The sequence below is a fragment of the Oryctolagus cuniculus genome, chromosome 6 (genome assembly GCF_051225735.1).
Source record: "Oryctolagus cuniculus isolate XC-2025 breed Fujian yellow rabbit chromosome 6, ASM5122573v1, whole genome shotgun sequence".
In the NCBI taxonomy this organism is placed as follows: domain Eukaryota; kingdom Metazoa; phylum Chordata; class Mammalia; order Lagomorpha; family Leporidae; genus Oryctolagus; species Oryctolagus cuniculus.
The window spans coordinates 89,711,907-89,736,357 of NC_142872.1; the positions used below are offsets into that span (position 1 = coordinate 89,711,907).

General features: G+C 39.0%; 1 long non-coding RNA gene across 1 annotated transcript in view; it reads right to left on the reverse strand.

The window, feature by feature from the left end:
• Positions 1 to 3,912: 3,912 nt before the first annotated feature.
• LOC149126226 (uncharacterized) overlaps positions 3,913 to 24,451 on the reverse strand; it is a 64,606-nt gene continuing 44,067 nt past the window's right edge. The window contains exons 2-3 of the long non-coding RNA XR_016234933.1: positions 4,518 to 4,697; positions 3,913 to 4,274 (exon numbers count right to left, since the gene is read on the reverse strand). This is a non-coding gene — a long non-coding RNA (uncharacterized LOC149126226). The remainder of the gene's footprint in view (positions 4,275 to 4,517; positions 4,698 to 24,451) is intronic.

Below are 24,451 nucleotides of genomic sequence, written 5' to 3' on the forward strand. Positions count from 1 at the left end.
AGTTGGGTTTTGTTCCTTAATCCATTCAGCCAGTCTGTTTCTTTTAACTGGTGAGTTGAGGCCATTAACATTCAATGTGACTATTGATAAGTAGTGACTTTGCCCTGCCATTTTTCCTAAGATATTTCTAATATATGCTTTGAACTTCATGTGATCTTTTACTGGGAGGTTTCCTTCCCTTACCTTCTTTCATATTGATGTCCATGTTTCTGCGTTTCTGTGTGTAACACATCTTTAGCATCTTTTGCAGGACTGGATGAGTGGCGACAAATTCTTTCAATTTTTGCTTGCTATGAAAAGTCTTTATTTCACCTTCATTCACAAATGAGAGCTTTGCAGGATATAATATTCTGGGCTGTTAGTTTTTCGCTGTTAGTACCTGGGCTATATCTCGCCATTCCCTCCTAACCTGTGGGGTTTCTGATGAGAAGTCTGCTGTGAGTCTGATTGGAGATCCTCTGAGAATAATCTGACGTTTCTCTCTTGCACATTTTAGAATCTTTTCTTTATGTTTTACTGTGGTGAGTTTAATTACAACGTGTAGTGGTGAGGATCTCTTTTGGTCATGTATATTGGGGATTCTATGAGCTCCCTGTACTTGGATGTCTCTGTCCTTCTCCAAACCTGGGAAGTTTTCCTCTATTATCTCACTAAAAAGGCCTTCTAATTGGTTTTTAAGCTGCAATTGTATGCAGGTCTTCTGCCAGAATTCCACATGGGGAAATTTTGATAAAACAATAATCACAAAATTTAATTGAACCAAAGTTCTTACCAAACATAGCCATTGATGTAGCTTAGGACTTTCAAATGAAATCTGAATGTTTTCCTTACTTGGTGTAAAGAGAGACCCATTGTGGATTTTTCCTTTCTGTCATCCTTTCAATACACCTTTCTTTCTTTTTTTATTTTTTAACCTTTATTTAATGAATATAAATTTCCAAAGTACAGCTTATGGATTACAATGGCTTTCCCCCCATAACTTCCCTCCCACCCGCAACTTTCCCCTCTCCCGCACCCTCTCCCCTTCCATTCATATCAAGATTCATTTTTGATTCTCTTTATATACAGAAGATCAATTTAGCATATATTAAGTAAAGGTTTCAACAATTTGCACCCACACAGAAACACAAAGTGTAAAATACTGTTTGAGTACTAATTTTAGCATTAAATCACAATGTACAGCACATTAAGGACAGAGATCCTACATGAGGAGTAAGTACACAGTGATTCCTGTTGTTGACTTAACAAATTGACACTCTTGTTTATAGCATCAGTAATCACCCTAGGCTCTTGTCATGAGTTGCCAAGGCTAGGAGGCCTTTTCAGTTCGCTAACTCCAATATTATATAGACAAGGTTGTAGTCAGAGTGGAAGTTCTCTCCTCCCTTCAGAGAAAGGTACCTCCTTCTTTGATGACCTGTTCTTTCCACTGGGATCTCACTCACGGAGATCTTTCATTTAGGTCATTTTTTTTTTTTTTGGCCACAGTGTCTTGGCTTTCCATGCCTGAAATACTCTCATGGGCTTTTCAGCCAGATCCACATGCCTTAAGGGCTGATTCTGAGGCCAGATTGCTGTTTAGGAAATCTGTCATTCTATGAGTCTGCTGTGTATCCTGCTTCCCATGGTGGATTGTTCTCTCCCTTTTTTATTCTATCAGTTAGTATTAGCAGACACTAGTCTTGTTTATGTGATCCCTTTGACTCTTATTCCTATCAATATGATCAATTGTGAACAGAAATTGATCACTTGGACTAGTGAGATGGCTTTGGTACATGCAACCTTGATGGGATTGTATTGGAATCCACTGGCACGTTTCTAACTCTACCATTTGGGGCAAATCTGATTGAGCATTTCCCAAATTGTATATCTCCTCCCTCTCTTATTAATACACCTTTCTTTTAACTGCTAGCTTTTTACTGAGGAAGATACGGTCCTCTCCTTTCATTAGATTTGGTATCTAGAAAAACAGAGGGTCTGTGTTTCTTAAGTCGTTTTAATTTTTGATTAAAATTTCCAGCCACTCAGTCACTCATTTATTGAGCCCTGGGTGGCAGGATTGTTAGATGGTCCTATATAGAAATACTTATGGGGCTGGTGCTGTGATATGGAAGGTTAAACGGCTGTTTGTAGCATGGACATCCTATATGAACACCCATTGAGTCCTGGCTGCTCCACTTCCTATCCAGCTCCCTGCTAATAAGCCTGGGGAAGCAGTAGAAGATGGCTCGATTCCTTGATACTCACATGATAGACCTGGAAGAAACTCTTGTCTCCTGGCTTTGGCCTGGACATTTGGGGAGTGAACTAGTGAATCAAAGATTCTCTCTCTCCCTCTCTGTCTCTCTCTTTCACTCTCTATCTCTCTCTGTATCCTTGACTTTCAAATAAATAAATAAACCATTTTTAAAAAGGAGAGAAAAGGTGAAAGTACAATAATACATTTTTAAAAAGAAAGGAATGCTTACACAGTTATTTCATATTGTCTCCAAACTAGTCCTGAATCAACCAGATTGTTTCAATTCCACAGTCATCCACTCCCACCACTATCCATGTGTTTGACTGACTTTGTTTTTTCTTGACACTTTTTCATACTCTTAGGTGAGATGTGCATGAATTTCGGGGGTGATAGGCATCCTTCCTCCCTCCTTCCCAATTATGTGTTGGTCCTTGGTCCCAGAACATCTAAACTCATTCATGTGTTGAACTGATTATATGGAGACAGAACTGATGGACCTTTCTGGAAAATCAGCTAAAATTATTTTTTTACTGTAGACTTGGATGTCATTGACCAAAATAAACTAGTGACCACTGGTTACATCAGATCAAATCCCATCTATCACCAGTTGAGAGGGGACAAGAGAAATTTAGTATTCGTTCATGTCATTTGAGTGACAGAGCAACGTGCTAAACTCCAGGCCACAACCACAAATGTATCTAGTTGTGCTGCCTCAGGTTTAGGCTAGAAAAACGCCAGGCACCTGGCATAAACATGAAATCATCCATCTTTATACTTTGCGCATGAAATAGAAGGTTGACATTGCTTTTAAACTTAAAAGGCTAGATATCTGGGCTGTCTTGCCTGTCTTGATAATGACAATTCCTGAGACTGTGATATTGTTATAGGATGGTGGTATTCTGACAGACGGTACCCAAGTACATCTGGGTACATCCGAGTGCATCTGGGCTATAAGACTTTTTCCCCAAATGATTCCTTCTGTTTTCTACTGTTTCCTTGTTAATGGATTTGCTCATCTTGATGAGTTTTCTTTTTTCTTTTCTTTTTTTTTCCCTTTATATTGAAAAGAATTTTATTTGGCTCACAGTTCCAGAGGCTTAAGACCATGGCACCTGCCTCTGCTAAGTAAGCTCTGGTGAGGGCCTCATGGTGGATGGCATCACGGTGGTAGAGGCTACTGAAAAAAAATTCACATGGCAAGAGAGGAAGTAAGAGATATGGGTGGGGGAAAGCTTGCTCTTTTTTATAACAACCCATTTTTTTTGAGATTTCATTAATTTATTTGAAGGGAAGAGTTTCATGCAGAGAGAGGGAGGGACAGAGAGAGGTCTTCCATCCATTGGTTCACTCCCCAAATGGCTGAAATGGCTGGAGCTGATCTGATCTGAAATCAGGAGCTTTTTTTGGGTCTCCCACTTCGGGGCAGGGGCCCAATCACTTGAGCCATCTTCCACTGCTTTTCCAGGCCATAAGAAGAGAGCTGGATCAGAAAAGGAGCAGCTGGGATAAGAACCAGCACCCACATGTGATGCTTGCACCTCAGGTGGAAGCTTAACCTAATATGCCACAGCACCAGCCCCTAACAACCCATTCTTAGAGGAACTCGCTCACTCCTGATAGAGACAGCACACTGCAAGACACCAGCATGGTTAATTATAATTTCTTACCTTGAAACAAAACATCCCAATTGACTGTCATCACATTGGCAGCTCCATGATATCAAGTAGAGAGAATGCACCAAGCAGAAAAAATTTGGTGCCCAGATTATGCAAAACCAACAGCACCATCATGCATGGTGGCATTGCAAACTATGTTCAGGCATGCTGATCAGAGAAGCACAAGACTTAAACAATTAATTTGATAAATATTTTTCTTTTGATTAGAAAAGTTGCATGATCAAAGAGGAATCTGGGAGAGAGTAGAGCTTTGCACAGACGGAAAGCTGCAGGGGTCTATGTGAACACACCTTGTTAGCTCTGGAGATTGGTGAGTTGAAGGGATACATATGATCATCTCATGTCATTGGTTGCCCTTTCTGAAAAATAAAGTGTAGGATATGCTTAGGATTTTCCCCAAAATAAGAGCAATGAAATTAGATTCTGAAACTAAGTGTTTAATTGTCATAATTATCATCTTAACATTTTTCCCTTTACATTGACCCATGGCCTGAATTAGGCATACTAACTATACATTCACATTTCAAAGGCACCTTATTCCTTGAAATCTGGTAGAAATTCAACAGAAAATTCCAGAAATGTTGTACATTGGTAGTGGTTACCTTAAATATCATGGACAGGGTTCATATGCCTCATTGCAGGCCCTCGCCAGGGCTCGTGAAATCTGCTGTTTGTTCATTTCTCCAGGAGACCCTTCCTGCTCTTACATTTATCGCAGTGTGTTGTGATAAATAATGCAGTGCCTTCCCAACAGTTTCCTTTACCGTGCGAGGGGGTACATTCTAAAAAGAGAACAAGCAGACACAGAAATGGAAATTAACCCCAGGCCTGCCAGCCTCCATCAGGAATAATGGCGTCACATAATTCCAGGGTTAAATGAGAAGTAGGTGCCTTTTTACTGAGTTCAGCTCTTTGTCCTTGCTTTAGTGTGTCATTGTAGCAACTGTCATGTAAGGTTAATGACAGCCCCTCATTACCCTTGTCAAATATGTAATAATGTGGCCCAACAACGGGTCTGAATGGCTTCTGCTTGTCAGACCCCTATGTTTTGCCTAGCAGATGGTCACTGTGTTTGGAGAGGCCCTCGCTCAGATCCATCACACTGATATCCTGAACACGTGTGTGCGGGAAGCACTTTCCCCTGATGGGACAGTGTGTGGCTGGAATACTAATCGAGCACAGCAAGACAACTGCAGCCCTCGCCCCCTCCTCCCTTAAGTCCCTGTTAGTTTTCTGTGAGGCTCCAGGGGGAAAGAGAGCCGATAGGACCTTTCTTGCCTCTCTCCTTCTATTATTTCCAGCGAAACACAACACTTCTCAGCTGTGATACTCACCCGTTTCCAAACCCTTTATTTGGATCACTTAGGATGCAGCACCCATGAAATTTAGACACATTCTATTTTTGGAGATGTGGAAACAAAGGGGAAAAAGCCTCAGAGAGGAATGGAGCAGGGGGCAGGGCTTCTCTGGAAAAAAGCTACAGTCTGGGTACAGGAAACTGGGATCCTAGCCTGTGACCTTGCTCAAAGTCACTGCCTCTCGCTTCGGCTTACACACCCCCTTGCCTGGGAAGGTCACCTGGCTGCAGGAGGTGAGAGAGACACTCAAGGCCACATAAAGGACTCTCTGTCCTGCCTCAGGGCTCCTTTGACAGATCCTAGCTTTTCTCATCTTGTTTTTTTTTTTTTTCTTTATATAATTTCTTAAAAATGAATAGTGGCTCCCAGTCGCTTCTGAAATCAACTTGAACACTAAGCATCTGCAAAATCAGTTACAAGGTAAGCCTTTCTATTTCCCTTGGTAATGTGTTCTCACAATTGTTCAGGCTGCACACAGGTCTTCCGTCACAACTTTTTTCTCTATGCACACGTCTTCTTGGCTTCAAATCTTTGCTTGTGCCTAATCTCTAATAGGTGACTCTAATGTCCTTCCATTCAGCCCCTTCACCTCAAAAATACCTCTAAGGTCCTTTCTGACATAGCTCTGGTAACTTGTGCATCTCTGAATATTCTTAATCTTCAAGGAATCACTTTCCTGATTAATTTACATTCAAAATTGTAGAACTTGGAAACAGGAATCATATGCAAGCACTTTTTGAAGATGAAACAGTAAAGGATACCTTGGCTAAGAACAAGTTCAAAGAGTACATATGGTGGCAAGACCAGGATCCAGATCTTTTGCCTCTGAGTTTAGCATCCTTTTCCCACTACAGTAAACCTTCCACTCCCTGTTTTTCACCACTTAAGAACTTGTCTGTATTATTTGTGTCCATGTCACATTCACAAAACTTCTTGAGCTCAGACACAGTGATGTCTTCCTTTGTGGGCTCTGACAGACCCACACATTCTGGGGACACGGGGAATGGTCATGTCAGAGTACAGGTGGCTGTAAGTTGCAGGATTGATGCCACCTCTGTTTGTAATCTCCCTGGCATTTGACACTTTGCTAAATTATCTGTTGGCACTCATTTCTTGGTACTAACCTAACAAGTGACATTTTGTTTTTTGATCTTTTATGTGACCCACTCCTGAGACTGGTGAGTCATTGTGAAACAGTTTTCATGAGTGAAATGTCATGTTAGGTACCCAGGGGGCTGAGGGACCTTCAGCCTTTCCAGGAGGCACTGGTTTTCCTGGGCTCCACTGGTGGTGGAGACACCACCTGCCACACAAACCCACCAGTGATGGTGGGAGTGAGGATGAAATAAACCAAGCAACTGCATTCAGTTGGGGCGTGGGGAGCAGAGGAAATAGAATTTCAGGCTTCTCTAACCCAGTCTCCCAGGAGGAAGATAGCGTTTCAGATGACTTCAGATTTGGCGTTTGATGAAAGTTTCTCTTCCTTCATCAAATATGTGGAAATTTCAGTTAACATGGTGAATAATTTTGCTTCCTAAATCAGACCAAAATGACAGAAGAATGCTTCTGCTTTCTCTTTGATTCCAGATACTTTTCCCAGAAAACTTTTTCTCATATAGTTTCATTCTTACTCCAAATTCACACAGCACATTTGCACCACTTCCCATAGACTGTCTTAGTCACAAGGATGCTTTCCTCTGAATATCTTGGAAGTTATGCTCTGTTATTGCTATTTGGCAATCAGAGTTTTGTCTCTCAATGTTCATGGAACGCTAAATATATCAAATATTATGCTGAAATACAGAAAGAAATGGAGCACCATTCTAGTGTACAGACACTATCTAAAAGTAAAGATAGTTACATGAATAGATAAATCTTTTCATTCAAACTTAACCTCTTCCTACTTCATCATTCTGATATGAGCCAATCCTCTCTTTTCTTATCTCCAAATCTTACCATGTGCCTTTAGGAACTGTTGCTGTACACTCTGTGACCTTCCCTCTATTCCTAAACTCTTCTCTGACTGCTGCCCCTCCTCTTGAAGCCTTATTTGGCACTCGGCCATGGCCTAAGTACATTGCTTTTTCACTGGGGGTTCATTGTTTATTCTATCACAACATGGTATCTCTGGGTCAGGGTCTGGAGTCAGCATTCTCCTTGATACTCGTCATCGAATTCAGGTCATTACTTCTGCTTCACTTTATAGAAAAAATTCTGACTCCACTCTACTCCTTTTAACTTGTACCATCTGGTAAAACCACCTGTCTACTCATCGTGTGGTCTGCAATTCTCTTGGTAACAAATTCCTCATTTATTTCAAGTTCTGGATCATGTGGGCCACAGTGATGACCTCTCCTGTATGCAAACCTCTGAAGTGCTTGACTGCTAATCCTTGGTAACTCTTCTCTAACATTCAGACATCTCCCTCCTGCCCCAGTCACATTCTAGAAGTTGACATAATCACAAACCACACTGCATTTAAAATAACCAAATCTACCTCCCTCCTCTTTTTCACTTGTTGGGATATACCCTGGCAGCATCAACCCATAGATTTCCACCATCTATTTTCTTTCTGGCGTTCTCCTGGCTCCACACCCCTCTTTTCCAGTGAGGATTCAGTAGTAAATCATCATAATCACTTCCTTGCAAAAGCCTTTCATTGCTCAGCTCCTGTTTTCACCCACCATATCTTCCATTCCACAATATTTCTTGGCAAAACTCCAAACTGGGATAAATTCAACCATCTGTCTCCCCTGTGGCTACATCTGAGCAGTTGATTGTCACTGGTGAAAATTATAAAACTAGGCAGACAGGGTTTCCTTTGATTGTATCAATAACATTTCAGATGGGTAGTTAACATGGTCCAGACATCTTGCTAGCTTTCTCTTTTAAGTCGGCCCTTGTGTCTCTTCTTCTCTCAATTGTGTCGCCATCTCCTTCCTCTAAGCAATTCTCGCCCAGCATCCTTGCTCCAGTTGGACACTGTTAATTGATTGTCCCCACAGTATCCATAGTGATTTTTTTTATTATTTTATTTATTTATTTATTTATTTAATTTTTTGACAGGCAGAGTGGACAGTGAGAGAGAGAGACAGAGAGAAAGGTCTTCCTTTGCCGTTGGTTCACCCTCCAATGGCCGCCGCGGCTGATCCGATGGCAGGAGCCAGGAGCCAGGTGCTTTTCCTGGTCTCCCATGGGGTGCAGGGCCCAAGCACCTGGGCCATCCTCCACTGCACTCCCTGGCCACAGCAGAGAGCTGGCCTGGAAGAGGGGCAACCGGGACAGAATCCGGCGCCCCAACCGGGACTAGAACCCCGTGTGCCGGCGCCGCTAGGCGGAGGCTTAGCCTAGTGAGCCGCGGCGCCGGCCGCATAGTGATTTTTTTAAATGTAAAATTGGTTTTCCCCCTCTGAAACTACTAACATGACACTCCTCATACTGAGACTAATTGCGAATTTCTTGAAGTGGCCTGGCCCCAGCATATATGCTTACCTGTTTCTTATCTCTCAGCTACTCTCTGGTCAGGACTTCTGTTCTCTCAGCCTCCTTTTGGGTCCTCAGTCATATGAGTCCCTTTGGACTGCCACACTTACTTCTTTCCCTTGTCCTGGGTAACTCTCTTTTGGTCTCCTGTTAAACACCACATCCTAGACTGGCATGCCCTGAACTCTCCGTTACAAACTGTCCCTTTCTCAGCTTCTCTTCTGGCATGATAGTTTTCTTGTACTTCATGACATTGTCTCAATTTATAATTTACATCTTACCCAAATGATTGCTTGTTTGATTCCCTTATCTTTTACTGAGCTCCATGAGAGAGGAAGTTTTGTGCATTTGGGTCATCACTGTCTATTCAACACAGAGCAAGTTCTTGCCACATAGCAGGAGTTTAATGAATATTTGCTGAGTGAATGGAAAGGGTTGTGAATGAATTGCTATTCAAAGAGGGCATTAACAGGGAAAATGGAGGGAAAGTTTTCACAGGAGATTGACCAGTTAGAGAGGAGCTATGAGACTGATTGTCAAAGAAAGAAGTACATGAGATTTTGAATAAAGGGGATACCCTGGAAAATCATTGAGTTATGAATAAGTAATGTGTCCCTGGAAAGGACTACTTATGGGAACACCCCAGGGGAAAGGGTTGCAAGCAGTGTCAGGCAGCATAGTGGCCCCCAGAGATGTCTGCATTATACTCCCCACAACTATTTGAGTGTTATGGTCAGACAAAGGAGGATGACAGAGAGGGATGTAACGTTGCATATCAGCATATCTTAAGTTGCACGGAGTATCCTAGATTTTTCAAATGAGTCCAATCTCTTTGTAGGGGCCTTGGATGTGGTAAAGGGAGGTAGAGGAGTCAGCATCAAAAATGTGAGAAAGATTCAAGTGTAGTTGCTGATTTTGGAGATGGAGAAGGGGACCACATGCTGAGAGGGACAGCTTCTAGGAGGTGGAAAAGGAAAAGAAACAGATTCTCTGTAGAGTGTATGGAAGGGAATACAGTCATGCTGATACATAGGTTGTATCGCAGTGAAACCCATGTCAGATTCCTGATCTCCAGAATAAATGGTAAGATCATAAATCTGTATTGTTTCAAGTCACTAAATTTTTCTCTGGTACTGCAGCAACAGGAGACTCACATAGAAATGAAGTTATAGGTGTTCTCTGTAGTCAGACTGCAGCAAGCCCTCTAGCAGCGCTTAGTGGCCTGATCTTTGTGTTCCAGGACACAGGGAGACAGTCAGTGTTTCAAAACTCAGAAGCAGCTTGGTCAGCCTGTTATGTGGGGAGATATCTGCGAATCCATGTTGGGGGAAACATGTGGTGCGGGAGGCACATTGATATTAGAGGGACCATAGAGACTTCTAAAGTAAAACATGCGAGTGATCAGGGAATGCTAAAGGAAGACCTTATGAGCATTTTCATCACCATACACCATTTGTCACAGCATTTTGATAGGTTTTTATTTTATTTCTCAATTTAGAATAAGAGTTCCTGAAATACATTGGCTTCAAAAAATCTTGGTCTCTGTCTTCCTAAATTCTTAATAGTAGCTGCTTAATGAATACATGTTGATTTAGGAGAGAATTAAGACCATCCGTGGATCTGTGAAAATTTCTTAGACAATAGAAAGAAATAGTAAGGAGTAGCAACAATCAATCATCATTCTTCCACTAACCAATCCATTCTCTATGACCAGGGTTTCCTAGCCTATAAAACAGACGCTGAACTAATTCTGACTGTCCAGATTTCAAAAATGAATAAGATAAACTTGAAAAGTACATCAGTTAATAGGAGAGGCAGCCCTCATTCTGAGGCTCTCAATCAAAGCAGAATCCTCAAAACACCATTGATCATGCAACATCTGCCAATCTAACTGGGGCTCAACTGAAATCACTGGAACCTTAATTTTTGCCTGTTTTTGAAGAGAGTGAGACAGAGGATTATGAAAAGCTATGTGATGGTTTAGTTTGTAGCTGCATTCCCCCCTTGTCTGAACTGCTTAAAAAAAATAAGGACAGCTGTGGAAGAAGCCAGTTTAGCAATCTGTTTCTTGCCTACCATCCTGCCTACCATCTCTGTGTTCCTCTGGGAAAGGAACTAGGGGAATCAAGAGCAGGAAATCAGAGACAAATTCTAGAGCTTCCTGCTGGTGGGTTTCAGCAGGGAAAGCGCAATATGAACTATAAACATAGTTTAGCAGAGCCAGCTACTCCCTTGTGGCCCAGAAATAAACTGGCTTTCCTCCTTGGGGACTAAGGTATTTGAAATTAATTGTTTCCATTTTATACAAATATTTCATCCAAAATGAAAGGAATAAAATCCTCTAATGAAATCATTGGCCTCCTTTATAAATATGAATATGAATACACAACATAGTAGAGAGACCAAACAATATTAGTGTGTAATCAAATGATCAAGTGTCTGTTAGACAGCAGCATTGTCCCTTGTGAACAAGTAGTATGATTTTTTGTATTTGCACCAGCTCTGGAGTCTTGCAGGGTCTGTTCTGCAGCATTTGGGCACACTTGCCTGCAGGTGTCAGGTAAGCTGGGAAGCTCACACTATCTAGCTTGCTGTTGATGACTTCTTTAGAAGAGAATGATTCCTGGTTTTTTCTTGTCCACAGTAGAGGGATTCAGATTTTAAAATACATAACAGTGTGTTAGCCACTCAGCTGCTCCAAAACTTTCCCCAAAATAATGTCCCAACTTTTTATTATGACTTTCTGTATAGCTCTCGAATGCTGGACGTGACTTACTTTTTAGCCTTAATTTTTGTCTTCCTTCATGTACGCCACACAGATCCCATATTACAGTTTCCTTTTTCTGCTTTCCTGTTTCTGAGCTACTTGTTCCTCCACCTGGCATTCTCCCTTGTTTCCTTCCTTATTTGAGAAATCTATTCATTCTTCAAGTCTGCTGAGATGCCATCTCCTCTGTGAAGTCGAAACACACTGTAATGTCCCCTCCTCACTGATGGGGTCAGATTAGATCACTGCTGTCTCTGAGTCTCCATACTTCCTCATTTATGTTTTTATTTTTAGCACAGATTCTACATCCTGGCTCATGGAACTTTTGTTTTTATCGGTCTCTCCCACTGGAGTCTTAGTCCCTTCGGAGTTGATGTCCTACTTGTTTCATTTTTGCAAACCCCACAGAGACCAAGATGATGCCAGCCAGTTGTGGTTCAAGGAATATAGGTGAGAATTTCAAAGAGTTTGTAGAAAGTGGAACTAAAAGATAAATTTATTTTAGTACAAATAATTTTTGAAATTTAGACATCTTAGGGATCTTCTAAAATTTCATGGAAAACGCACATTATGAATAAACTGTGCAGACAGCAATATCCAGCAGATACCTGATGAAGCAACAGAAGGACTCACACGCAGCCCAAAGATGAAGGGCTGCTGGAGCATTAATTTCTCCGTTACTTAAACACTGCTTGAAGAAAGAAACCTGTAGAAGGCATACATATAAGACAGAACGCAGTGTTTGCCAAGTGCAGAAGCTGAAAGGTTACTGCTTCAGATACTCTTCTTCATTGAAGCGCCATCAGCTTTTGAATTTATAAATTGATGTCAAGTAAGTTTCCAGTCTCGATTTGGAGGCATTCGTTTTTATCCATTATATACTATCTGGAGAGCAGGAAACATTATGTCAAACTCATGTGTGTGTTCATTTTTGTCTTTCTCTTAAGGAAAGAGGCACTTACCAATTTGGGTATGAGGGTTAAAAAGAGCAAGATAATAACAACAAGCAACAATTGCACAGCAATTTGCAGGCTACAAGCCCTTCAATCTGCTATTTCATTTAACCCTCAAGACAATCTTAGGAAGCCGGTATTATTGCCCCCACTCAGCAGAGGAGAAAACTTGGGCTAATGATGTTTAAGTGACTTGTCTAAGGTTATATAAAAGCACCAAGACTGACAGAATGTTATTTATTTAGAGTAACGTAGAGCAAATTGAACTCCCATATGATTATACTGGAATTTTCACTTTAATAATATGCAACCATTACTGACTGCTGACAATGTAGCAGGCACTGTTCTGAGTGCTTTTCACGTATTAACTCACTTAATACCCAAAACCACTGCATGAGGCAGAGAATTATTACTACCGATGGGAAACTGAATTCCAAAGAGGTTAGAGACCTTACTCTTGGTAGTATAACTGATGAATGGCAGAGTGACTGCTTGGATCAAGACAATCTTGCTCCAAAGTCAATCTGTAAAACTGCTGTAGTAGAATGCCTCTTGGGAGATGTGGTACCAATTCTATGAGGTAATAATTCTAATGATTGATTTCACAAAACTTTCGTTCATGCCATTTTAAAGACAGACTATTTTTAGTGGCTTCAAGTGCTTACCTTGCTCCCAGGTGTGACTTGTCTTTCCCACCTCTAGGATCTCGTCACCTCCTATCCCTCCTTTGCTTACCTACCATCCAGATGGCAAGTAACACAAACATAATGTTTAGGAAAATACCTGTAAAATTCCTGGAAATAATTCCCCCAATGTTCAGCTATCACTACCTGGAGAAAATCCCCTACAGACCACATGGAGCCCATACTATACTTTATTTTACATTCCATTATTCCATTCCTGAACCCAAGTGGAACCATTTTTTTCTTCTCTTTTTCTCCAGCTTTTCTATTTGCCTGTCTGGTTTCAACATAGAGGGCACTTGCTTGGATAATTCTTTCCTGTTCACATATCCAACTCCACCACCACGAAGTCTGGAGTAGGTGCCTCTTTAAGGGTGTCTAAAGTTCCTGCATTTTCCCTGTATAAATTATTTGTCATACTCATGCCAGTTTAAAAATATTCCATGCATACACACAATGATTTCTGTAGAGGAAAGTATGATGTGTTTTTTTCAAAGATTTATTTATTATTTATTTGAAAGGCAGAGTGACACAGATAGTGTCATTGCCTAAATACCTAAAACACACAAAGCTGGACCTGGCAAATTCCAGGAGCCAGAGACGCCAGCAGGGACTCTTACTTCTGACAAAGGATTAGCATCAGGAGAATATCCTCAACTCAAGACCTCAACAACAACAACAGCAGCAATAACAAAACCCAATCCAGTTGACAAACAGGCAAAGAAACTCAATAGACACTTCTCAAAAGAAGAAATACAAATGGCTAACAAAGATGCAAAAAAATGCTAAATATACTAGCAATCAGGGAAATGCAAATTTTTCTTTTATAATTGTATATTTCCATTTAATTTTTCAGATTATAAAAGGCTTCAATAGAGGAATTGGACAAAGACTGCCAATTGGCACCTAATATTAATTTCTTCTTATTTATCAATACAATCAATTTTTTTCAGTCTACCTTCGATAAAGGTGATATGTCCAAGGATCTTTGATAGATGTGCCAAATGACTAAGTTTTAGCAAATAAATATATGTCTTATACACAATGTCTTTGTTGGTTAAAGGTCAAAACTTTCTGAAACTCTTTTTCTTAGTTGGAATTGTGACAGGAGGGCTGGATGTTGATCAACTCTTTCTGAATGTAAGGTTAAGTCATGAATAGATCAATATGATAGAACTTGAACTGCCCACCATTACTAGACTTTGCTTTAGGTAATAGATTTTTTGTTGTTTAAGTCCTGTTATGCTATAGTTTCTGCCATGATTAAAGCCTAATCTTAAACAATATAAAGAGATACATTAAATTTCGTGAAGTTTTCATTGGTGAATGTTCATAGTCGTGTTGTCAAATGATATGTCCTTGGGCCGGTGCCATGGCTCACTTGGTTAATCCTCCGCCTGCGGCGCTGGCATCCCATATGGGCGCCAAGTTCTAGTCCCGGTTGCTCCTCTTCCAGTCCAGCTCTCTGCTGTGGCCCGGGAGGGCAATGGAGGATGGCCCAAGTGCTTGGGCACCTGCACCCGCATGGGAGACCAGGTAGAGGCACCTGACTCCTGGCTTCGGATCAGCGTGGTGTGCTGGTTGCAGCGCGCTGGCCATTTGGGGAGTGAACCAACGGAAGGAAGACCTTTCTCTCAGTCTCTCTCTCTCTCACTGTGTATAACTCAACTTGTTAAATAAAAAAAATGATATGTCCTTGTCAAAATTTTGGAGATGGATTCATGGAATCATTGGGACTCCCACCTTGGAACTTCCACGTAGTATCAGGTTCCAGTATTGTGGTTTTAGAAGTGGTAGGTATTGTCAATTGCTCTCTTAGAAGATGTATACAAGTAGACTTAGTTGTTCAGCTGCCAAATGTGAATGATACAATCACTTCTAATGTCTGTGGCAGAGATAGTAAAGTATTTCAAAAAGAAGTCACCTGTGCATTCCTAGCTATCAGTATTTGATATTCACATTTTGAGCTTACACTTGATCTTAGCCAAAAGGTCAAGAAGTGATACACATTTTGAGCTTAAATATGTCCATTGGATCTAAAAGCAGAGATCAACTTTCCTTCAAATATAAATAATTACCTAAAAACACCTGAGTGATTATAATTTAGTGATTCTCATGACTTTTCTGGAAGAGAGTTTAAAAATTGTTTCAGAAGAAAGTTAATCACATGATGGAATAATTTGTGACAGTTTCTTCATGGAATTTTGCTCTGCCTTGGATTATTTTTGGTAATATTTAATACTATTTAAGTCTAATGAATTTGTTTTATTTTATTTTTTTTAACTTTTATTTAATGAATATGAATTTCCAAAGTACAGCTTATGGATTACAATGGCTTCCCCCCCCCATAATTTCCCTCCCACCCGCAACCCTCACCTCTCCCACTCCCTCTCCCCTTCCATCCACATCAAGATTCATTTTCGATTCTCTTCATATACAGAAGATCAGTTTAGCATACATTAAGTCAAGATTTCAACAGTTTGCTCCCACACAGAAACATAAAGTGAAAAATACTGTTTGAGTACTAGTTATAGCATTCAATCTCAATGTACAGCACACTAAGGACAAAGATCCTACATGAGGAGTAAATGCACAGTGACTCCTGTTGTTGACTTAACAAATTGACACTCTTGTTTATGGCCTCAGTAATCACCCTAGGCTCTTGTCATGAACTGCCAAGGCTATGGAAGCCCCCTGAGTTCACCGACTCTGATCATATTTAGACAAGGCCATGGTCAAAGTGGAAGTTCTCTCCTCCCTTCAGAGAAAGGTACCTCCTTCTTTGATGACCCATTCTTTCCACTGGGATCTCACTCACGGAGATCTTTCATTTAGGTGTTTTTTTTTGGTTTGTTTTTGTTTTTTTTGTTTGTTTGTTTTGCCAGAGTGTCTTGGCTTTCTATGCCTGAAATACTCTCATGGGCTTTTCAGCCAGATCCGCATGCCTTAAGGGCTGATTCTGAGGCCAGAGTGCTGTTTAGGACATCTGCCATTCTATGGGTCTGCTGTGTATCTCACTTCCCATGTTGGATCGTTCTCTCCCTTGATTCTATCAGCTAGTATTTGCAGACACTAGTCTTGTTTATGTGATCCCTTTAGTTCTTAGTCCTATCATTATGATCAATTGTGAACAGAAATTGATCACTGGGACTAGTGAGTTGGCATTGATACATGCCACCTTGATGGGATTGAATTGGAATCCCCTGGTATGTTTCTAACTCTACCGTTTGAGGTAAGTCAGCTTGAGCATGTCCCGAATTGCACATCTCTTCCCTCTCTTATTCCCACTCTTATATTTAATAGTGATCACTTTTCAGTTAAGTTTCAGCACTTAAGAAGAATTGTGTATTGATTACAGTATTCAACCAAAAGTATTAAGTAGAACAAACAAACAAAAAATACCAAGAGGGATAACATATTAAGCTGTTCATCAACAGTCAGGGTGAGGGCTGATCAAGTCACCGTTTCTCATAGTGTTCATTTCACTTTAACAGGTTTCCTTTTTGGTGCTCAGTTAGTTGTCACCTATCAGGGAGAACATGTCTTATTTGTCCCTTTGGGACTGGCTTGTTTCACTCAGCATAATGTTTTCCAAATTCCTAATAGGGATCACTTTTCAGTTAAAATTTAAACACCTAAGAATAATTGTGTGTTAACTACAGAGTTCAACCAATGGAATTAGAACAAAAAAATACTAAAATGGATAAAGTTTTTTTTTTTATTTTCCATTTCTATATATTTTCTTAAAATTTTAGGGAGATAAAAAATAAGCCAAAAATATTTATCTGAAAAATTGTAGCATGCTGGGACCACTCACCTGAAATATTCCAGATAATTATCTGAACAATAATAAGATGACTATCGTCTTTCCAGCAGTCTATTGAATAAATGGTGAAATTAAAAGGTGATATTTGCATAGTCTCTATAGTCTGAATGGAATTTTCTTGAGCTTGATTCTGATAAACAGAAGAGGTTCTTAAAGTGCTGTTCTAAATAACACTCCTGGCTACCAACAGTCTCTCTATTTTGGATCATGCAGCTCTCTCTCATATGAAAACCATGTTATTGGTTCTTCATATAAATGAATAATTTATACAAGCTAATACTTTTTGTATCTCCCTCAAAGCAAATCTACTGTTGCTGGTAATTTTTGTGTTTGGAAGAAGTGTTGGTAGTTGGTTTAGAGGTTATTGCTTTTGAAATTATGTGACTTGGTTTAAAGATCCAGTGCATCAGGGATAAATAGATGTGATAGAAGAGAGACATCATGCAACTCTCAGAGATGATACTCTTGAAAGGACTAATCATGAAGCACTGATGAGTATAGCTCATGTTATAATTAAACATATATCTTGTTTCTTTTAACATGTCCTAACTCTTTAAGGTTATAGTAAACTATGCCAATTATTGGTAAAATTAAGTTATATTCTGGTTGTTCACTTGTACAATTTACTTAGCATTAGAGAGTTGGGGCTGAGCAGGAGTTTGCATAAAATAATTGAGCTATGAATGATTATTTTTCTACTTTGCTCCAATTTAATAGAAAAGACACATGAACCCATATATTACTGAATTCTGTTGAAATCGCAAAATGCAACCACACAATTTCAGTGAGCATGTTATTTTTAGAAAATACCTGGGTGTTTCCCCAAGATAGAGGTTCTTAATAAATTAAGTATTTGAGTTTTCCATGAATTCTATGTGAATAATCTCTTTATTTACATGTAGTCAATATCAAATGCTAAGGATGCTTTTCTTTTTTCTCACAAACTTTCATAGCAGCTTTATTTATGACAGTTGAAAGTTAGACACAAAATATATCAGGTGAATGGATACACAAAACATATTACATACAATGGAATATTTCTGAGCAAATAAAGGAAAGTAATGTTGATATGTATACAAATATGGATGGATTTCAAAATAATTATGTGATATGAAAGAAGGATGCTTTGTTTTAAAAAAATGATTTTGGTTCCTGTGTTTGTGGAAAGGAAATATTCAAATGATCTTTCATCTTATCTTTAAATTAATAGAAAAGTATAAATACCTAGTATTTATGAATATAATCATGTTCCTATATATAAGAATCTTAATCTCCATTAGAAGGAAAAGTATGAATGTGCGATAGGAATGGATATGTGTAGGTATTTTATAGAGAATATACTGAAGGATAAAAGGTGGGTAGGATGACTACATATCCAGACTTGTCCAGGTATCCCATTCTATTTTATTTATTTATTTATTTATTTATTTATTTATTTTTTATTTGACAGATAAAAGAGTTAGACAGTGAAAGAGAGAGACAGAGAGAAAGGTCTTCCTTCCATTGGCTCACCCCCCCCAAATGACCACTACGCCCGGAGCTACGCCGATCTGAAGCCAGGAGCCAGGTGCTTCTTCCTGGTCTCCCATGTGGGTGTAGGGGTTCAAGCACTTGGGCCATCCTCCACTGCCTTCCTGGGCCATAGCAGAGAACTGGACTGGAAGAGGAGCAACTGGGACTAGAACCCGGCGCCCATATGGGCTGCCAGCGCCGCAGGTGTGGGATTAACCAAGTGAGCCATGGCGCTGGCCCCCAGGCATCCCATTCTTAAGTTTTCAGTTCTGTTTTCATACCTCATTCCCTATTTTATCTACAATAAAATTGAGAAAGGAAAATTGTAAAAAAAAAAAAAAAGAGAGAGAGCAATAAATCACTTGAACAGCAGAAAATATATTTATTTCTATATATTTCTGGAAAAAAGTCCATGGTCTTCCACTTCAATGTTTAATGTGTTTGATGCTACACAGCAGCCACTTGAATCTAGATTTTGGGAAAAAAACTTCTTTTAAATTATATGACTCAAAGTGCTTTTGAGCAATTGCAAACATTACCTCTACCTCATCCTTCCTATCTTTTGCTAAAAATAATAGGTGTAACAGATGAATGGCACAGAGGAAAGAAGAGTCACTACCATTCTCCTGTCTGTCTGTCCAAGCCCAGGTCTTTCTATTTGGTTTTTGTTTAAGGTACTCAAACTCTGAAGCTTCAGACTTCTCCTTCTGGTGAGGAAATTGCATTTGGGACATCTGAGTCACAGCTTCACAATCCTTAGAACAAGGAGAGCTGTGCTGGTTGAGTCTACACTGTTTCCAAGTGTGGGGGGACCTGCTTTAATTTGCAGCCCACCAGAATACATAACAAGGGAATAACAGCTCCTCATTGGAAGGTAATGAGGTGCTAATATTACAGTGGGAGGAAAGGAATTCTAGAAAGACATAAATAACAAATGTTTACTCCAGGTAGAAAACTAGAAATACCTAGTACATTATTTGTGTATATTCATAGTCCTATGTCTACAACTACATGGGCATCTACATGTCTACATGATGTTTCTATGCATATATCTTCAATAGCTTCAGTTTTAGTCTGTAGCCCCCCCACACCCACCCACCCAGCGTCTTCCATAAGTCCATGGAAAATGCACATTTATTTTTAATTCCATTTTCCATGAACATTTTGAAACTCCCCCACATATAGCATATGAGGATTATTTATTCTATAGCACTTTGATATATGTTTCTCTTCAAGATGATCCATAATTTGAATGTAGCCATTAAATAAACACTGACTTTATATATGATTCTAAGACTACAAAAAAAAATAAGTGCAAATTCTACTTGTCCTGTGTTCTGTATATTCTGTATAATCCATATATTCTAATGTTCAATCATTGCTATATATGCTGCCTCTGTACAAAAAATAAACTCAAAAAGTATTAAAGACCTCAAACTGAAACTAACAGAAGGAAATATAGGGAATACATTTTGGGACATGGGAAAGGGCAAAATATTTTTGGGCTGGATACCCAAAGCACAGTAAATAAAAGCAAAAACAAACAGGATTTCATGAAACTAAGAATTTTTTTCACATCAAAGAAATAAATAGACGGCAGAGAAAATATTCAGAATGGGAGAAAGTATGTGCAAGCTACGTGTCTGACAAGAGGTTAAATCCAGAATATAAAGCTTTAATGTCCAGAATATATAAGAAACCCAAATAACTCAAAAACATCAAAGTAATAATTCAATTAAAAACAGACTGTAGATCTAAGCAGACATTTTGCAAAAGAAGACATAGAAATGGCCAACAGGTACATGCAAAAGTACTCACATCAACAGTACATGCGAAAATGCTCATAGTGAGATACCACCACACTTAAGTTAGACTGGCTATTATCAAAAATACAAAAGATAGCAAATATTGATGATGATGTGGAGAAAAGGGTAAGTTTGCACCAGATTGGTGGGAATGTAAATTAATATGCTAATTGTGGGAAAATGTGAAGGATTCTCAAAAAACTAAAATAGAACTAAAAATAATAAAATAAAAATAGAACAAAAATATAAGTAAAAATAGAAAAAAAAAACAAAAATAGAAGAAAACATGATGCATGAATACCATTTTATATAAACCCAAGAGAAAATAAATGTCTGTCAAAGAGATATCTGCATGCCATGTTTACTGCAGCACTCTTCATAATAGCCAAGAAAAAGAAGCAACCTATGTGTCCATACTCAGTGAATGGATAAAAAAGTAGTACATATCCACAACGGAATAAATCCAACCTCAAAAAAGAATGAAATTCTGTCACTGATGACCAATTGAAAGGAATTGGAAGTCATTATGTGAAATAAGTCAGGCATTAGAAAGACAAGTATTGCAAGATCTCACTCATGCATGAAGTCTAATAACACTGACTTCATGTAAGTTATCAGGGCCTGGCAAAAAGAGAGGGGAGGGAGAAAAGAGGAAAATTTAATTAATAGGTTCTAAGTTATAGTTCGGTACGAATGAAAAGTTCTGATATTGTATTGTTCAGTAGGGTGAATATCAATAGTGATAATGTATGATATATTTTTCTAAAAATTTTAAAAAATGCATTTTGAATGTCTTTTTACCATAAAGAAATGATAATTGTTAGAAAAGATACGTTCGCCCTGATATGGACTTTACACAAGTGTTCATGCATTGAAACAACATAGGATACCCCATAAATACGTACAATTTTTATGCATCACTTACAAAGAAAATGACATATGCAAGTTCAAAGTAGGTGAATATTCTTGCAACATTTTGCACATAGTTTTCAGGTAATACTATTATCTTTATATGACATTGGCAAGAGGAATAATCTTGGCAGAAGATATGTGACATGTTATATAATTTAAAGTGTTCTTATGTTTGAGATAGACATTTTCCCACCAGCAAGCTTAACTTCAAAGTGTGTTTTTATAGACGTTGGCTTTCTTTACTTTATTGCAAAAGATGCTATTCCTCTAGAAAATATTGTTGTTTTTATTTGCTAAGATACTGATTATAAGACTAATTTTAAAAGCATGAGTCTGGTAAATAAGCTCAAAATTAATATAAAGATATGTCTGGGTAATAAAAATGCTTATGTAATGAACAGTTGTTTTATTGTATTTGGCAACATGTTCTGAATTTTTTATCCAAGAGAAAGCAATATAGTTTTATTTAAAGTGTTACATAGAATTATTTGAGTCTCCTGTCTAAAAAATGATTTGTAATGATGAGATGGAAAAAAGTCTCCATTAGTAACAACAGTTTTATGGTAGGCCACATATTTACTTTTATTAATTTTCACTATTTCATCTTAAAATGAATTAACCATCTTGATAGTTTGCTCTAGGGGTTACTGTGTGAAATTATGAGTCAAAACGATTATGGTGCAAATAGAAAACATGGAGTTTATGACCTTTCCAAACACTTAAACTAGTTTCTGAAATAGGACGCTATGATTTCTACTTTTGACGCTTTTTTTCATATGATGATACCTTGTACACTGTAAATTCGGTGATGCAATTACATATATAAAAATAAGGTACAGGATTTATTCACTTCCAACCAATATTAATAGCAAGTGGATAAAACATTTCTCAAAGTAGTTTGAGAAAAAAAGCAAGAGATCATTTACAGACTCATGGAATTAGTGCTTGACAAGGCAGATGTTGTAACACAGCATCAGGGAGATTAAAGCAGATCCTCTGAGCTTCTCTATTCATCTCAGTTGCAACTACTTGGCTGTTAAGTGTGGTACTCCTGGATTCAGGCTTCAAGGTTCTCCATGTGGGAGGGACATAGTTTAGTGAATCTGCAGTCACATTTTTACAACCCTCAGACCCAAAGGAAAGAGGTACTTGTTAAAATATCTGAATATGAGGGCAGGTGATGAGATTTGCAGCACACTAAAATGCATTGATGGAGGTCAGTTCCCCAAAGGAAGCAATATATGCTGTTTCCAGTTGGAGAAAAGCTGGTGCTGTGAGGGCTGAAATAAAATTTTCTGGACATCTTTACCAGTTTGTATCTTAATGTCGATTATCGAGGGGCTCAGAAATAGGTGTTGGGATTTTTATGAATCTCTATGTGCAACACAATAATGAACAGGACATCTCCAGGCATCAGATAAATCTAAATTAGAATCCCAGTTTGCTTCTTAGTAGTGACCCTTGTAATGGGTTGAGCTGCACCCCTGTCAAATTCATATCTTGTCATATGACCTCCAGAATCTAATAATGTAACTTTATTTGGAGGCAGGGTTTTTATAGAGGTAATAAAATAAAAAGGAAGTCATTACAGTGGGTTCTAACGCAGTATGACTGGTGTCTTTATACAAAGGTTCCCCTTCAGGAAACAGAGGTATGCACTGAGGGAAGATGGTGGGAAAAGACACAACGAGAAGATGGGCCCTCTGTGAGCCAAGCAGAGAGGCCCAGAACACAGTCTCCCCTCATAGCTCTTGGAAGGAGCCAACCCTGCCCGCATGTTGATTTTGCACTTCTGACCTCCAGATTTCAGCCCAATGCATGTCTGTTATATAAGTTGCTCAGTCTGTGGTCATTTATAAACATTTTTGTTACTTACCATTTTTTTTTGAAAAGGATTTTTTTTGCATTTACAGTATTTTTACATATTTATAGGCCGCTGTGTGACATTTCAGTACATGTATACAATGCATACTGATCAAATCAAGGTAATGTTCATCTAAAAATAGTTTGAGATCTTAAACTTACATTTTTGATCCATCCTGAGTTAATTTTACATTTATATTTTTATATCTTTAAAATATGTATTTATTTGAGAAGTAGGCAACAGAGAGAAGAGGGCAATACAGACGAAGAAAGAGATTTTCTGGGGTCAGTGCTATGGTGTAGCAGGTAAGGCCCCTGCCTGCAGTGCTTGCATCCCATATGGGTGCCTATTCAAGTCCTGGCTGCTCCACTTCCGATCCAGCTCTCTGCTATGGCCTGGGAAAGCAGTAGAAGATAGCCCAAGTCATGTGGGAGACCTGGAAGAAGCTCCAGGCTCCTGACTTTGGATCAGTTCAGCTCTGGCCACTGTGGCCATCTGGGGAGTGAACCAGCAGATGGAAGACCTTTCTCTCTGTCTCTCGTTCTCTCTGTAACCCTTCCTCTCAAGTAAATAAATAAATCTTAAAAACAAAACAAAACAAAACAAAAAAAACCTCAGTTGACTGTTTTCTGTTCTCATTTGCTATGGTAGTTATAGGAAACAAATCGATTTGAACATCTTTACCCAAATTTGTAGTTACTCAGTAGACATTATCACTTTTAAGTATGTTTCCTCCATCTCTTTTATGCATTGTCCTGAAAATCTGTAAGAACACTGATGAATTGGTGTCCTTTAGCCCTTTGCACAAGTTAAATAGCTTTTCAAAATATCAGGCTGCGCAGAGGCATTTGGCATGGTGGTTGAATGCCATATGGGACCTATGCAAACTATATCGGAAGGCTGTGTTGTGGTCCTGGTTCTGTTCCTGATTCTATCTTCCTTCTAATGCATACCATGGGAAGCACAATTGATGGCTCAGGTGTTGTGTCCATGCCACCCATAAGGAGAACAGGTTGAGTTCCTGCCTCCTGGCTTTAGCCTGATCCTGCCATTCCTGCACGGGCATTTGAGGAACAAACCAGTGGATGGCAGATCTCTCTTCTTCTTCTCTGCCTTTTGAATAAATAAAAATAAAAATTTTAAAATAGTAAACATCCCTGACATCAGACTATCACACTACAAATTCTGGTACAAATTCTAATAACCTATTAATGAGGGATGGGGACAGCGAATGCTTTATTAAAGAGTATAGTCAATATCTTTATAGATTAGATATAGACTTTTAACTTTATTAAGTAGGGAGACCTATTATCCTGACAGAATAATAGCTAAGGATGCAGGTTGTAGAGTTAGATTACCTGAATTTTGAATCA